We start from the raw sequence: 15,500 nt of genomic DNA on the forward strand, positions 1-15,500 counted from the left end.
CTATTAAGGTATGGGGGTATTGACTGGAAAGGGACATGGGAGGTTTGTGGGGTGCTGGTAATGTTACACATCTTGATTTGGGTGTAGTTTACACAAATTTATATGACCTATAAAATATTGTACAATTGAACATTGTTAAAGTATAATTTTATGGATTTATATAATTTGTAAAAAAAAATTCTACCCTTATAAAGGGTCCTCTTTACTATAATATATATATATGTATATATATATACACACACACATATATGTATGTATATATATTATATTCAATTAAAAAAAGTAAAGAAAAAAGGAGGATATTGAACTGTGCCCCTTAAACCAACGAACATATAAACCATCAGAAAGGTACAACACCCAGATCAGAAGAGGAAGGAATTTGCAAGGAATAGAAATGTGTTACATTTACTTAGTGATCCAGGCCTTTCAATATATTGTAGGGCCTTCAGTAAGTCTTTCCCAGGTAGCCAGCCATAGCATTTAAAAATGTTTGTTGACAACCTTGTGATATGCATTTTCATCAAAGTTTATGATGAAATTATGTTGCAAAAAAGAAAATTGTAGCTGCATTAGCAATGCATGAAGCTTTCTGGTAATCACACTTTTAGTGTTCTTCTGTAAATGTCACTCGTTTGGTTATAACTTTGCTAAAATGAGATGAACTAAAATTTAAGACATACATTCCTACGACCTTTTTACCAGACGAAGAGCATACAGCATTTCTCAGGACCTTTTCATAAATATTGTGTCTCTCGTTTTTTTTCTACATGTGAATCCTCTAACATTTCACTTTGGTTGTCTAAGTTCCTGAGTTTTCCACCACCCTGCCTCTGTGACCTTGCATTGTTTATCTTTTGCATGTTAACATCTCCTTCCAAGTCATTGTGTTGCTAATATTTTCCAGATACTTCCTTCACCTTCAGGAAATGTATTGGACTTTGTCTTTCAGATATTGGCACAACTACCTATTTTCCTCCAACTTTGGGAACTCTCTTAACTTCCCCATTTCCTCTCATGCCTAAATGAAGTTCTTTAAGAAACTATCTTCACTCAGGGGAGGGTTCATGAGCTGGCCAGCAAATCTCTGCTCATAATTTAATAGCCTTACTTTTCTATTATCCTTATTATTGTTCTAGTCTGTATTTTTCCCTTTGGAGTGTTTGCTGCATTGTTAACTTAATACAGTTTTTTTTTCATTATTTCCTCTACTTGTCTTGATGCACATATTTTCTCTCTTAGTGTCAAAATAAGGTGATGGTGAATTATGAGTCCCTTCTGAGCCGAGGATACTTTTGTAATCTGGTAACCTTTGGCAGGAAGCACATATCCTAGTGAATGATGGAGCACTTAAGAGTGATTCACCACTGAGCATTACAGAAAATAGGCTGAGGGTTCAAAAATTCAAGGCAAGTTCCTTCTCCTCAGCGTGGTGTATATACTGTGCTCTCACTTTTCTACCCCCTATTATGTGGTTAAGAGAGAGAAGATAATGATGGCTTCTTAAAGTTACCTATAATGCACTCAAAACTCTGTTAGGTGTAATGGTTTTAAAAGGTAGAATGAAAACACAGCTAGAAGATCAACACAAAAGGAATCATTTTCTGATGGAGACAGCAAGGTTTGCGCACCTCCTAGTACACACCTGCAACTCCCATTAACTGTGATGGGAATTATGAGTGCCCCATTAAAGGAGTATATGACCCTGCCCCCGCAAGTGTGGTAGGCAGATACTCTTCTGCCCCCAGAATCTCTTGTATTGATTTAGTTTCTTGTGGTAGAATCAGATCTTGTATTGTTGTTTTAAAGTTTCTCTTAGGTATTCAATATGTTGTCTTTTGAATGGAGGGGTGGAAAACAATCACTGATTGGCAGGCGAAACGTTGTTAAACGAACACAAACCCTGCGTAAAGCTCAAATCAGACCCGGATTGATTAAGTTTCAGGTTAGAAGCCTTGATCTGTAATATTCCTCTTTGAATCACTATTTATTCAACATCTGACCTTACTGACTTTAGGCAAATTTCAGTGTGGTTAAGACTTTCTACGTTAACATGGAAACGAGCTTCTGATTATACAGAACTGTTGATTAACAAAATGTACAGATTTGCATAATGGGAAAAGAACTTTCCAAGATTCAGTGATCTTTCCAGAAATCTTGATCACTGACAGACGCTTAGCTTTTAAAATGTTGTCTGTGTGTATGTATGAATATAATATGTATGTGATATATAAATATACTTACACTTATATACTGAGAGATATTTATACAATGTAACACTATCCCCTAAGCTCTTGAGACATACATCCAACTCTCCACTGGATATCTTCTGGAGATCCTGCAGGCAAGCCTCAAATTCAACATGTCCAAAACTGACCTGTCATTTTTTCCAGCAAACCTGCTCCTTCCGTTTCCAGTCTCACAGAATGAAACTATCATTCCTTCAGTCATCCAAGCACAATCCTGCAAAATCATCCTTTTCGGGTTTCATATCTCCCTCATCTACCACTGTTGATTCCATTTCCTAAATGCTTTCTGGAGGCAACAGAAAGACATCTGTGATGCTAAGTGAGCAGGCTGCAGCAAGCATGACTAGGGAGCATCAGATCCAGGCAGATGGTCTTCATGAGAGAAATGCAGCAGCAGGAAATAAGAATCCAGCCACAGTGATAAAGTCCAACCAAGAGAGCCCTGGGCCCAAAGAACTAACAGAGTAAGGAGAAAATTAGGTAGTGATGAAGGAAGCCAGCAAGGGAGGGATATGTTCCTAGAATTGGGATGGCAGGCAGGGATTTGGTCACACATGGCCTTAAATAAGTAGCTAGAAGACATGGTGAGAAGTTGATTAACATTAAGGGTGGCTCTAGGCAGACAAAGAGGTATGAGTCCCATAGTCCTTATATCCCTGACCCTGGACCTAATTAATCTTAGAGACTGGAATAGAAATGAAGCAATAGGTGGAATTAGATGATCTCAACTGTCAGCTTCTAGGACTTTGGGGCCAGAGAGGTTATTACATCAGTTGTCACTGGGTGCCGGCTATGATGCTCTCACTAGTAGCCCCCTCATCATTTGACCTACTGCCTAAGAAGCTTTTCTCTGAATAATTGCACACTTTCAAAAGAACGGTATTTGTGCCATCCGACAGTAAACTGCAGGGGCCCTATCTCGCTTAGTGCCGTTATGTCCCTAGACCTAAGAACAATGTCTAGCCCATAATGGGTTCTCAAGAAATAGTCACTGGGGGGCGCCGGGGTGGCTCAATCCGTTGAGTGTCCCAGTTCAGCTCAGGTGATGGTCTCACGGTTTGTGAGTTTGAGCCCCGCATCAGGCTCACTGCTATCAGCATGGAGCCCACTTTGGATCCTCTGTCCCCCTCTCTCTCTGCCCTTCCCCTGCTCAACCTCTCTCTGTCTCAAAAATAAGAGAACATTAAACAAAAAAAAAAAGAAATAGTCATTGGCTTTTGGATGAATTACAATGTAATTATAGTGGTACTTATTACTTTGGACCTTACAGATTTACAATTCTGATAGTTCAGATGTCACAAACTAGAATCTCGCTTTTCTCAATGTAACAAAGTAAACGAGGAAAAATAGGAGTGATGCCTGATATATTGTTTTCCGGCAGCTGTGTGGCAAAACATTTGGATTAAAATCAATGAGTGTACTACTTATGAATTACTTTTGACGTTCAGAGAACTCCTAGAAATCATAGAAAAATTACCATTATACTAGGAAATAAATAGGCAAAGAAAAAGATAGTTTGCAATAGAGTAACTACAAATGGCTAATATGTGTAGAAATGTTCAGTTCCTACTAGTGTAGATATGCAAATTTAAACAAGGAAATATAACTTTGTAGCTATCAAGTTAGAAACTATGTAAAACTTCTAGGTCTCAATAAGTAGACAGATGTTCTTACCTGCTTACACTTTGTTGCAGCCTTTAGGAAAATAACTTTTAAAAAAATGTTTGCAGGGCACCTGGTGGTTCAGTTGGTTGAGGGTCCCACTCTTGATTTCAGCTCAGGTCATGATCCCAGGGTTGTGAGACCAAACCTTGTGTTGGGCTCTGGGCTGTGCATGGAGCCTGCTTAGGATTCTCTCTCTCTTCCCTCTACCCCTCTCTCCTGCTGGAGTTTTCTCTCTCTCTCTAAAATTTAAAAAAAAAAAAAAAAAAAAAAAAAAAAAAAAAGGTTTGCATCATTAAACAGTTTGTTCAATGCCTGAAAGTCAATTTTACAAAAATAACTTTAAAAAGAGTATTTACATTGTCGTGAGTTTTAAAAATAATTGTGAACAATTAGAAGCAATCTGGATGTCCAACTAGAGAATAACTGAAGTCAATTGTGGTAGAAGCAATATGGTGGAAACATTTACCACTGCTAAAATTATGTTTCTGAAGAATTGATGATGTGAGAAAACCCTTTGTTATAATGTAAGTGAAAAATATAAGAATATAAGTTGATATATAAAGTATGATCTCAAGTACTTGTAAACAATTATGCAGAGAAAAAACTAGAAGGAAATTCACCAATATGTTAACAGTGAATGGCTCTGGGTAGTGAGACAACAGGACCCAGAAGAGGAGTTGGCAAAGAAGAGTTAGATGGTCCAGGAGAGAGAGTTGTTCACATGGGTGTGGATATAAAAACCCCTCAGAAAGATTCAAATATTCTCAGAGAGCATGATATCATCCACATAACAGACATAGGAAATGTGACATGAAAGAATATGGCATCTTTAGCAGTGTTTGAACAGTTAAGGCTGAGAAAGGCTTGCTTTGTGGGAAGAACTTAATGCTGAAGTGTTTTGTCAAACTGTGTTCCACAGAATCCCAGAATCCTGCACAAATATTTTAGAAAGGCCATAAGCCTCTGGTTCAAATTTCTTCAGAGTTTACATTGCTGTTAAGACTGCAATTAATCCCATCAACCCCATTTCAAATGTTTGTGTTTATCAAAAGTGTGCTGTTTTATTAACTTATATAATAAGTAAATGTTAAATATTATAAAGCTGAATGTGTAAAATAAATCCATGTTGATAAAACACTGGTGGTCTTACCTATCTTGCACACTGGGGTTAATAATGGTTTTGTTAGTTAAAAAAAAGAAAAAGATTCTGCTGTTTAAAGATTTTTTCAAATGTTTTTTTATATCTGTTGAGAGTGAGAGAGTACGTGAGCAGGAGAGGGGCAGAGAGAGAGGGGGTGGGGAGAGAGAATCCCAAGCAGGCTCCACACTGTCATCACAAAGCCCGATGCCAGGCTCGATCTCACAAAATGTGAGATCGTGAGCTGAGCTGAGATCAAGTGTTGGATGCGTAACTGGCTGAGCCATCCAAGTACCCCAAAGGTTCTGCTGTTTAAAAACAAAAATGAAAACTGCTGCCGTCTGGGTCCCAAGGACCTTGGTCTAGAGTCTACCTCTTGGAGCTGTCCACTGTGCAAAACTGGTGGACTCAACAGTCAGGGTCCACCATATAAATGCCAATAAGTTTGGGTTTTATCTTAATTTTTTTTTTTAACGTTTATTTATTTTTGAGACAGAGAGAGACAGAGCATGAACGGGGGAGGGGCAGAGAGAGAGGGAGACGCAGAATCGGAAGCAGGCTCTGGGCTCTGAGCTCTGAGCCATCAGCCCAGAGCCCGACGCGGGGCTCGAACTCATGGACCGTGAGATCGTGACCTGAGCTAAAGTTGGATGCTTAACCGACTGAGCCACCCAGGTGCCCCAATTTGGGTTTTATCTTAACGGCAACAGAGAACCACTGATGCATTAAAAAAATTTTTTTTATTTATATTGAGAAAGAGAGAGTACGAGTGTGGGGGGGGGCAGAGAGAGAGGAGAGAGAGAATCCCAAGCAGCTCTGCACTGTCAGCATAGAGCCAGATGTGGGGCTTGAACTCACGAACCATGAGATCATGACCTGAGCTGAAACCAAGAGTTGGATGCCCAACTGACTGAGCCACCCAGGCGCCCCTATGCATTTTTAACCAGAACTGTTACATGTTCTAATTTATATTTTAAAACAGAATTTTGGTAGCCGACTCACCTATTTCATAGGGTTTCAGGGTGAAATAAGGAAAAAAAAAGAAATACATGAAAAGTATTAAGAAAAGTGACTATCACATAGTAAGTGTCCAATGATGTTTATGTTTATTATTATTACTGTTACAACTATTATTACTTTTCCAGGGAATACAGGGATAGATGCATGTAGGGAGAATCGTTCTCTACCTATACTTCCAACAGATAATTTGAGATTTAGAAGCCATTGGAACAGTACTTCTTAAACTTTTCTAACTCATTAGCCAGGTGGGTGAAAAATGCAATCTCTCCTTGAAGAAATTCACCTACACACAAAATACTGCACACTTTTTTTAAATGTTTGTTTTTGAGAGAGAGAGACAGAGAGACAGAGAGACAGAGACAGAGCATGAGCAGGGGAGGGGCAGAGAGAGGGAGACACAGAATCCAAAGCAGGCTCCAGGATCTGAGCTGTCCGCACAGAGCCCGATGCAAGACTCGAACTCAGGAGCTGTGAGATCATGACCTGAGCCAAAGTCAGACGCTTAACCAATTGAACCACCCCGGTGCCCCTGCACACAATTTTGTAAGCAGGATAAGGATCCTTAAAAGCCCATGTAGTATAGGCTCTAGAGTTCCCGGGGTGGTGGGACAGGGAGGCAGCTGCAGTGACCATAGGCAATGCCTACAGAGCACTATACCAATTGTGGAGATAGAACACATGCACCTTAAAAGAGATTTTAAAATAGCCACTAGCCTCATGCAGCCAACACTCACCAAGTAACAATGTGTGTCCAGACCTATGTTGAACATTTTGGAAAATGCAAAGATCTGTAAGACAAGCCCTAGAAGTCAAGGTCTCAGATTCTGTGGTGGAGACAGATTAAACTGTGCTCAGACTCCAGAGGCACAGGGCCAGGAGCCAGCTTGCTGGAAGTGGTGACTGAGTGGCTACGCTCATTACTGTAAAGCTAGTGGTGAATTAAAAACATATTTACTGAGATGCTATAGTTGGTAAAAGCACCAGGTAAGCACCATTAAGAGACCTAACAGTGTAATGGTGGGGAAGACATTCCTACAAAGGTATAACGACAGAAGTGGAAAGTCATTAGTCACTGTTGCCACTTCTGGATTTCAGTTATGAAGTTCTGTATAAGAAAACACTTGACATATAATAGCACACAAGATTATATCTGATTTGTTACAGAGAACACGATATGCGTTTTTTAAAAGTTTTTTTTTTTTTAATCTCTAGGTTTTCAGGTAAGAGAAGTGGCCAATTCTGAACAGAAACTGCTGAGTGAAAATCCATAACGTGATCACATGCCAGTTAGGTAAATATTACCACCAAATAAAAAAAATAACGGAAATGCAAAATTGTATACGGTATTGTGCTGATTAATTAGACTGTGGCTCTGGCTTATAGTTACCCAATTAATTCCCAGTATAATTTGTGGAAATTCCTTCTTCAATGTAAAGCTACATTTAATCTAAAGGCAGTTAAGCAGATAGAGTCACTGCCTTCCAAGTATTAACACATTTACTCATTCATTCAACAACTATTTAGTGACAGTGCTCCGGGTGAGGCATGATCCTGGGTACTAGGAAACACTGTGAACGATACAGTCAAGGTCCCTATACTCACGAACCATATAGTCCAAATGAAGAGTGATCAACTGTGCTAAGTGCTGTGAAGGAACAAGCCTGGTGCAGATAATAACCGATGGAAGATCTTTTAAGATCAAGCTATTGATCTTAACTGGTCAAGTTATTACAACAAAGATCTGAATTCTAAAGTGGCCAGTCTGAAAAAGGCAAGCAGGGGAAGAAGGGATGGGATTTTCTGGCCACTTTGTATCCGAATTCCTTTCCTATGTTTGAGGCCTTTCCACTACGTGAGTCCTGGTAGGAGGCAGGATTCTCCAAAGCCCATTAACTCATTTTCCTAGCCTTCCTTGCATTGGGGTTTAGGCACATGACCCAGGCTTGGACAAGCAGAGTTACCTGCTCAAGGCAGGAGCCAGTGATACCAAGAAGCAGTGCCAAGAATTTGTTTTAGTGGCAGTGACTGTGGTAGCAGCATTCAGTTTCTAGAGCAATGACTCCAGGATTCCTTTGTCTAAGAGAGCTTTGCATTCAGGGGCAAAGGCAGCTTCTTCAGACTGGTTCTAGGTCTGATTTTGCTTGAAGTTCCATTTGTCTGGCTTTGTTTTTTTCCTGTTCTCCAAATCTGGGTATTCCACCCTTCCTGGAAATTCTGTGAACCACCCAATATACTCCAATGCATTCCTCTTAAGTTTAAATCAGCCAGAGTCCATTTCTGGGGATTCCACCTAAAAACCCTGATGGATTAGGGGTGGGGAAGTCGAGGGGAGGTGTTGAAGTACACTGTAGTGCTGAAGCACAGTGGAAGTACAGGCACATGCAAAAGTCCCAACGTGGGAGGGAGGTGTAAGGGAGCTTGGAGCGTTTGAGGAACTGAGAGTAAATCAACGAGGCTGGTGTTAGAGAGAAAGGCGGCAAGCGGATATGACGGACGCAGCCGGTGAGCCAGGCAAGAGCGAGAGCAAGCAGGCAGGCATGGTGGAAGTCAGAAATGCCCTGGACCTAGACTTTTTTTCAGGAAGATGTGACTGGCTGATGTATCCTAATCAGATGTGTCTCCACTGGTCAGCAGGACTCCAAGGCGAGGCTGAAGGGTTTGGGTGGGATGGCTGCCCCTCTGTTGTGCAAAAACATTCCAAACCATGCTCTACTCAGGCCAAGCCTAGGCTTGGCACTTCCAACCCAATGACCTCTCTCTCTCTCTCTCTCTCTCTCTCTCTCTCTCTCTCTCTGACTCTCCTCTGAAGCACCAAGCACCATCTCTAAAGGTATTTATATTATTAGTTTGGTTATATGTTTTTGAGTGCTTGTCATTTCCACCACCAGACAGCTCCCTGGGGGCACAGAGTGGGGGTGGAATGATGACATGTTCTGGACTAAGATCTGGATTTGTTGTTGTTGTTCCTGTCAATTTCAAATTATATGAGCTCAGACAAGTTCCTTCACTTCTCTGAACCACACTTTTCTCATCTGAATAATGAGGATATTAGCACCTCACTGAGGTTTACATGTACTGTAAATGACCACACAGCACCCACAGCATAGTAGGCGCTTTGTAAACCACGCAGTAGGCACTCTGTAAATGTTAGCTCTTTTATTCCTTGGTATTTCAGTGAATTGAATAGAATCTTCTGCAGCTAGGAAAACAAGATAAAATCTTTGCTTTTTATACTTACTTAAGTATTATTACCCATCTAAAATAGATTATACGGGGGGGGCCTGGGTGGCTCAGTTGGTTAGGCATCTGACTGTTGATTTTGGCTCAGGTCATGCTCTCATTGTTCATGGGGTGGAGCCCTGCGTCGGGCTCCATGCGGACAACACGGAGCCTGCTTGGGATTCTCTCTCCCTCTGTCTGCTCTTCCTGCTCATGCTGTATCTTTCTCTCAAAAGACATAAACAAACTTAAAAAAGACAAAATAGATGACACTGCTTTCTTAGTTCAGAATTTAATCATGAAACTGAAAATTTCCTTTTTCTGAAAACTTCTCCTAAAGAGTTATTGCCATTCACTCAGTTCACTTTCAACAGTTACTAAAAGAAAAAAAGGATCAACATTTTCCCCTTCAATATCCCTAGAGAAATAGTATAGAGTAGAATTAAGACATCGTATCCAAATCCAGAAGGTAGATTTTGTTATTTTGAGAAGCAGAGAAAGATATTATTCAAGTCTTAATTGTCTTAACCAAAATATTCCCTTAGATATTATTCCCTCACCTTGAATCTTTATTTTAAGAACTTGAAATTGTATATGCTCTACTGATTTGACATTCATTGACCAAATATGTAACTCAGCTATTAAGTGGCTAAAAATGTAAAAACATTACAAAACAAAAACCCTAGAGCTTCCCAAGCCCATTGCTTACTGGCTTGCTTAAACAATCTAATCTAATGAATTGAGTTAGAATTCTTTTCTTTCCTCCTTGGCCCCTAATCCTTTAATACATTTACTGACCTCCAGCTTCCTCTGATTTTCTTTTCTTCTATTTCCTTGGATTTTGGTGTAGTTTCTCTTTTCAAGTCTGGGTTGTGTATAGAAAAAAGGTTTGCATTGTAAATGCATGATGTTTCTCTTCAAATGGCATATGCAACCAAGCGGCCAGGAAAGAAGATGCATTTTTCTTTCTCCTCTAACTGCTGTAAACCACAAGAACTTGCAACCAGGGAGAGGCCAGACAAGGAATGTCTTAACTTACATAAGAGAATTGTTTAAATACTTTTTTAATGTTTATTTATTTTTGAGAAAGAGAGAGAGCAAGCACGAGCAGAGGACAGGCAGAGAGAGAGGGAGACACAGAATCTGAAGCAGGCTCCAGGCTTCGAGCTGTCAGCACAGAGCCCAATGCGGGGCTCCAGTTCGGGAGCCATGGGATCATGACCTGAACTGAAGTTGGACTCTTAACCGAATGAGCCACCCAGGCACCCCCATAAGGGAGTTGTTTATTGTCATATTTGAGATCCCATACTCCTCTTTTTAAAACTCCCACATTCTTGGCACTGTAGTAGCACTCCCAGCACTGAGAATACCTACACAACCCTGGCAATTGGAGCCTCAAGTGAAAACATTATTGCAACTTCTCACGGAGGGAAAGGAAGAACCTTTTGTTGCTAAGGACGAATGTGACAAATAATCAACAACTGAAGAGTGTTTATAGGATAATCAGGCCCTTGTAGTCATTTCTTGGCATATTTGCCTTAGAATTCTAATCACTAACAACAGTTCAGATTCTCAGAGAAAAGACTATATGTCTGTGAATACCCATAGGCGAGACAACTAGAACTGCTTATTGTAAAGAAAAGCAAAAATATAGCAAGGTATATCCGTAGTATGTGAAAGGGATGCATAGGTGAGCTTTTTTTTTCTTGCACTGCTTTTAAAGTAGAATTGTTTTAGGAGGATTTCATCAAGGTGACTTTAAGTCTTGCCTTATCCTCACGTGAAGGGTTAATCTTGTTCAGTAGGAAGGAGTCAATGCTAAGTTCTGCTCTTTGGTGTAAGTTTGTGCCCAAATAAGTAATCAATTTCTAGAGCTCCAAGATAAACTCTAGTTAGTAAGAGAAAATAAAACCGCTGACTCAACAGAATAATTTAGGGAACTAGAACAATTTTTCCGTCTTTGAACCTAGGTTTCAAGTGGCATGCGTCAACGACTGAGAGAGTAGGTACCTTCATCAAGAGATTTGAACATATTTGTTCACATACTAAAAACTCAACCAGGTTAACGTACATCATGCGAGATACTCTCAGTCTACAGACTTCCCCCCAGCACTTCTGGAGGCTGGCTAGTTGAGTCAAGATGTATGTCTTTGTGTCTCTGTGTGTTTAATGGTTAAAAGGAATAGATGGAGTTGGGTCATTTACTTTCAACTCAAAAGGCTGAGGTCTATGCTCAGCCATACTTTAAAAAGTGATTGCTATTTTAAAAGTTTATTTTGAGAGAGAGAAAGAGTGGGGGAGGGACAGAGAGCTAGGGAGAGCAGGTTCTGTGCTGTCAACACAGAGCCCAATGTGGGGCTCAGTCTCATAAAATGTGAGATCATGACTTGAGCCAAAATCAAGAGTTGGGTGCTTAATCAACTGAGCCACCCCAGGCGCCCCATCCATGATTGCTATTCTAAATGGAACATTCTGCAAAACAATTAAAAAGAGCACAACAATCCAAATTCCATTTAAATTCACATCTGATGAGTATGTAAGCCTCTTACAAAGATGCAAATATCTCTCTACTTTTCATCTTTCCTTTACAACTATCAAATCACTGGAATTAACCCAATGAGATGTCAAATTTAAGGCATTTTACATAGTGTCTGGCATCTTTTACATGTTCAGTGAATGCTACTACATATTCACATCTCTGGATCTCCTTCAGCTTTTGATACAAGCTATACAATTTAAGCTTGTAATAATTACGTAATCCTACTTGATGAAACTGCTAATTGTGTGTGTATTTATCTTACCTCCTTGCGTTAGTTTCTTATTGCTGCTGTGACAAATTGCCACAAACTTAGTGGCTTAGAACAACACAAATTTAATATTTTACTGTTCTGTAGTTCAGAGGTCTGAAATGGTTCTCACGAGGTGAAAACTATTGTCAGGGCTGTGTTCCTTTCTGGAGGTTGTAGGGGAGAATCTGTTTTACTGTCCTTTCTAGACTCTAGAGACTACCTGTATCTCTTCATTCATGGCCACCTTCCACCTTCAAAATGAACAATGGCCCGTCGAATTTTCCTCATGTTGCATCATTCTGACACTCTGACCTTCCGCCTCTCACTTCCACATCTAAGGACCCTTGTGATTTCATTGTACCTACTTGGTGCATTCATCACCAGCACCATCACCATCATCTCCTTCTTTTAAGGCCGGCTGATTAGCCTACTTGATTCCATCTGCATCTTAATTCTCTTTTGCCATGTAACGACATATTCACAAATTCTTTTTTTTTTTTTTTTCTCTGCGGCACAAAAACCCGGCCGCACATATTCACAAATTCTGATAGGACGTGACCATCTTTGGAAGGCCATTATTGTGACTACCACACTTCTCAGAGTATAGACTCCTTGCGTGTCTTATATTTTTCTCTGTATTTCTCACAGCAACAAGAATAGGTCTAACTATGATTAGTGTTTTGGTTTATTACTGAACTAATACAGTAAAAGTCTCAAAGGGTAATCTAAGGAGCTTTGGTGGTCTTTGAGGTTCAGGTATTATTCAAGTTGCGTTAAAATTCAAGTCTGAGGGGCACCTGGGTGGCTCAGTCAGTTAAGCATCTGACTTCAGCTCAGGTCATGATCTTGCGGTTTGTGAGTCCAGCCCCGCGTTAGGTTCTGTGCTGACAGCTCAGAGCCAGGACCCTGCTTCGGATTCTGTGTCTCCATCCCTCTCTGCCCCTTCCCCACTCACACTCTCTCTCTTCCTCTCTCCCAAAAATAAATAAACATTAAAAATACTTTAAAAAATTCAAGTCTGAAAAATATGTAGCTAAAAACAAAAAACAAAAACCGTGACCAAGTACTGTTTTCGTTGCCAGTTGTTCTGGATAGAACTTGTTTGGGTGACTTGTCATGCATTTCTGCCCAGAACTGCACATACGCAATCATGGGGTCTTAGTTGGCTTATGCTCCGTATCTGGCCTCCGGATCAGAATTGGCCCTTCTATTCCTGACACCAAGAGGGATTGACTTGCCTCACTTCCTTGAGCCAGACCAGGCTGGCTCCCTCGAATGGATCAGGGAGGGAAGAGAAACATGCAGACCCAAGGCTCCTAATATTGTGAGAGATGACAAGAGAAACAGGAAAAAAAAAAAACAGAAGAAGAAAGAAAGAAAAACCGATTATCTCACAACTGCCCTTAAGCAAACTTAATGCTAACCATGGATCACACATGGGTAGTGTATACATTGCCCTGGTGGGAATAGTTAGTTAGAAACCTCACCTGAGGGGAGGACACTGGGACCCTCAATTGGGACTCCAACCAGGCTATTCACTGTAGGGCTTCCCTAGCTGAAAGGTTGGGTGTTGTGAGTACCTGATTTGATGTAGTAACCTTTCTTTATTCTTCTCTATACTTCTTCTCTTTATGTTTCCTATAATTGTTTAATTCTGTATATTCCCTTTCCCTTATAATTAATAAACCTTTCCTCTGCAAAACAGGAAGTGCAGCTCTCATGAATTACTATTATTCAGAACACCTGTACAAGTGTATACACCTGTGCAAGTTTATAATCTTTGAAAGAAAAGAAATTTGGTAACAGTGCTCTGCAAGAACGAGTAAGCCAAGAAAAAAGACAGAGGCTGGGAAACAAAGAAGGCAATATAGGACAGGGGAGAAGGGAATTTTCAGCATTTAACAGGCCTGGACCCAACCACGCCAGATAGGAGCTGGTAAAGGTGGGACTCCAGTTGGATATAAGTTAAACAATTAAAATGGAACTGCTAGATTACTTCATGTGTCTGAATATACTGGAAGGATGTTTATACTTCTTTCAGAGAGTTGGGGGATGAATCCCGAAAAACTACATAAATGAAAATCGGAGGCAATTATTGCCAGAGAAAACAAACATTGTACCAAAAGAAAGTGCATTTATGGTATGCTGTGCAGCCTGTGGTGAATAATGTTAACAACACGATAATAATGGAAACATTGAATACTGATTGAATGAAATTATGTTATAACTGCATGGGAAGATGAAAAGGAGATGAGGGAGAGAATGTGTTGGTAAGAAAAATATTCTCATTTTCCATAGTGGGAAGTCAAGTAAAATCTAAAACTGAAAAACATCAAGAAATAGCAGCCTAAGTATTTTATGTAGAAACAAAGATAAATAGGGAAAAGAGCAGATATTGTTGATGAAGTTTGTGGCACAGCCCTTTATTATTATCTGACTGTTTACACTACATACGTAGTGTAATTCATAATTAATTCATTCATAATTAATGAAAAAATTATATTAAGACAGAAATTTGTCCACAGTTTGAAAACCAATACAGATGTAGGCATAATTTACAGAGGCAAAATCCCTATACGTGTTACTCTCTCTCTCTGTCACCTATGGCAATCAGTAGTCCACAGGAATTTTTATTCTAACCAAAGTGGTATTTGTTTTATTCCTTGATTCTCAAAGTTGAAAGACTTCAGTATGATTTAGCCAGTTAACCAAGTAATGAGATAAGCCAGGTGAAGTTCCTAGGGGTATCCATACAGAGTGATCAGGAGGAACTGTACGGGCGTGGCAGGATATTTCAGGAAGAATTTTAACAGAGATGAAGATAGTGTTGGTCAGGAAAAAGTCTTGCTCATGTTTCTGGCAAACAGAACACTTCCCAGTTGGCTGAAGTGCCATGTTTTCTGTCCGGTTGGTTCTTCATGGACATTTATGAACCAACCATAGCTAGTCTCATCACTGCTGCTATTACCTTGCATATCAGAAGATGCTGAACCACCTAAGCTTGCATTATTAACCCTTTTACCTTATTTATGGGCTGTCCATGCTTACTTGGTGGGGGTTTTAATAATTTCCAGAATGACATATTCAGAGGAGATGATTCAGTTCAATTAAGCTTTGGCAAAACCTCTTCCCTCCTTTCTGCTATCTTAGTTTTTTCCTTTCCCTGCCTTTTAGTCTAATGGTCATGAGCATTTGTTACCCAATGATTTAAGAGGCAGTGAAACAAGATTTGGGAAATTAGAACTGTCTTGGGAATCTAGCAAATATGCTTATCCCAGGTTCTCAATTGTGTGAATTTTTTTCTTAAGTACCAAGGTTGTTGGGCAAGATTATGGATTTACACGTTAGTTTTCTTCTATTTGTTTCCTCAGTTAAGAGGCCTTAATCTTCGTTACACATTTTCCCACTAAGTTGGGGGCTTTG

At 40.0% G+C, this 15,500-nt stretch overlaps 1 protein-coding gene across 2 annotated transcripts in view; it reads right to left on the reverse strand.

Moving 5' to 3' along the window:
* Window positions 1–261: 261 nt before the first annotated feature.
* The window catches only part of LOC132671157 (uncharacterized), an 86,914-nt gene continuing 71,675 nt past the window's right edge, over window positions 262–15,500 (reverse strand). For both annotated transcript variants that reach the window (XM_078451153.2, XM_078451152.2), the window contains exon 6: window positions 262–4,150. The gene's annotated coding sequence lies outside the window, so the exon portion shown is untranslated. The remainder of the gene's footprint in view (window positions 4,151–15,500) is intronic.

This window comes from Panthera onca, chromosome C1, assembly GCF_046562875.1.
Source record: "Panthera onca isolate mPanOnc1 chromosome C1, mPanOnc1 haplotype 2, whole genome shotgun sequence".
Classification (NCBI taxonomy): Eukaryota; Metazoa; Chordata; class Mammalia; order Carnivora; family Felidae; genus Panthera; species Panthera onca.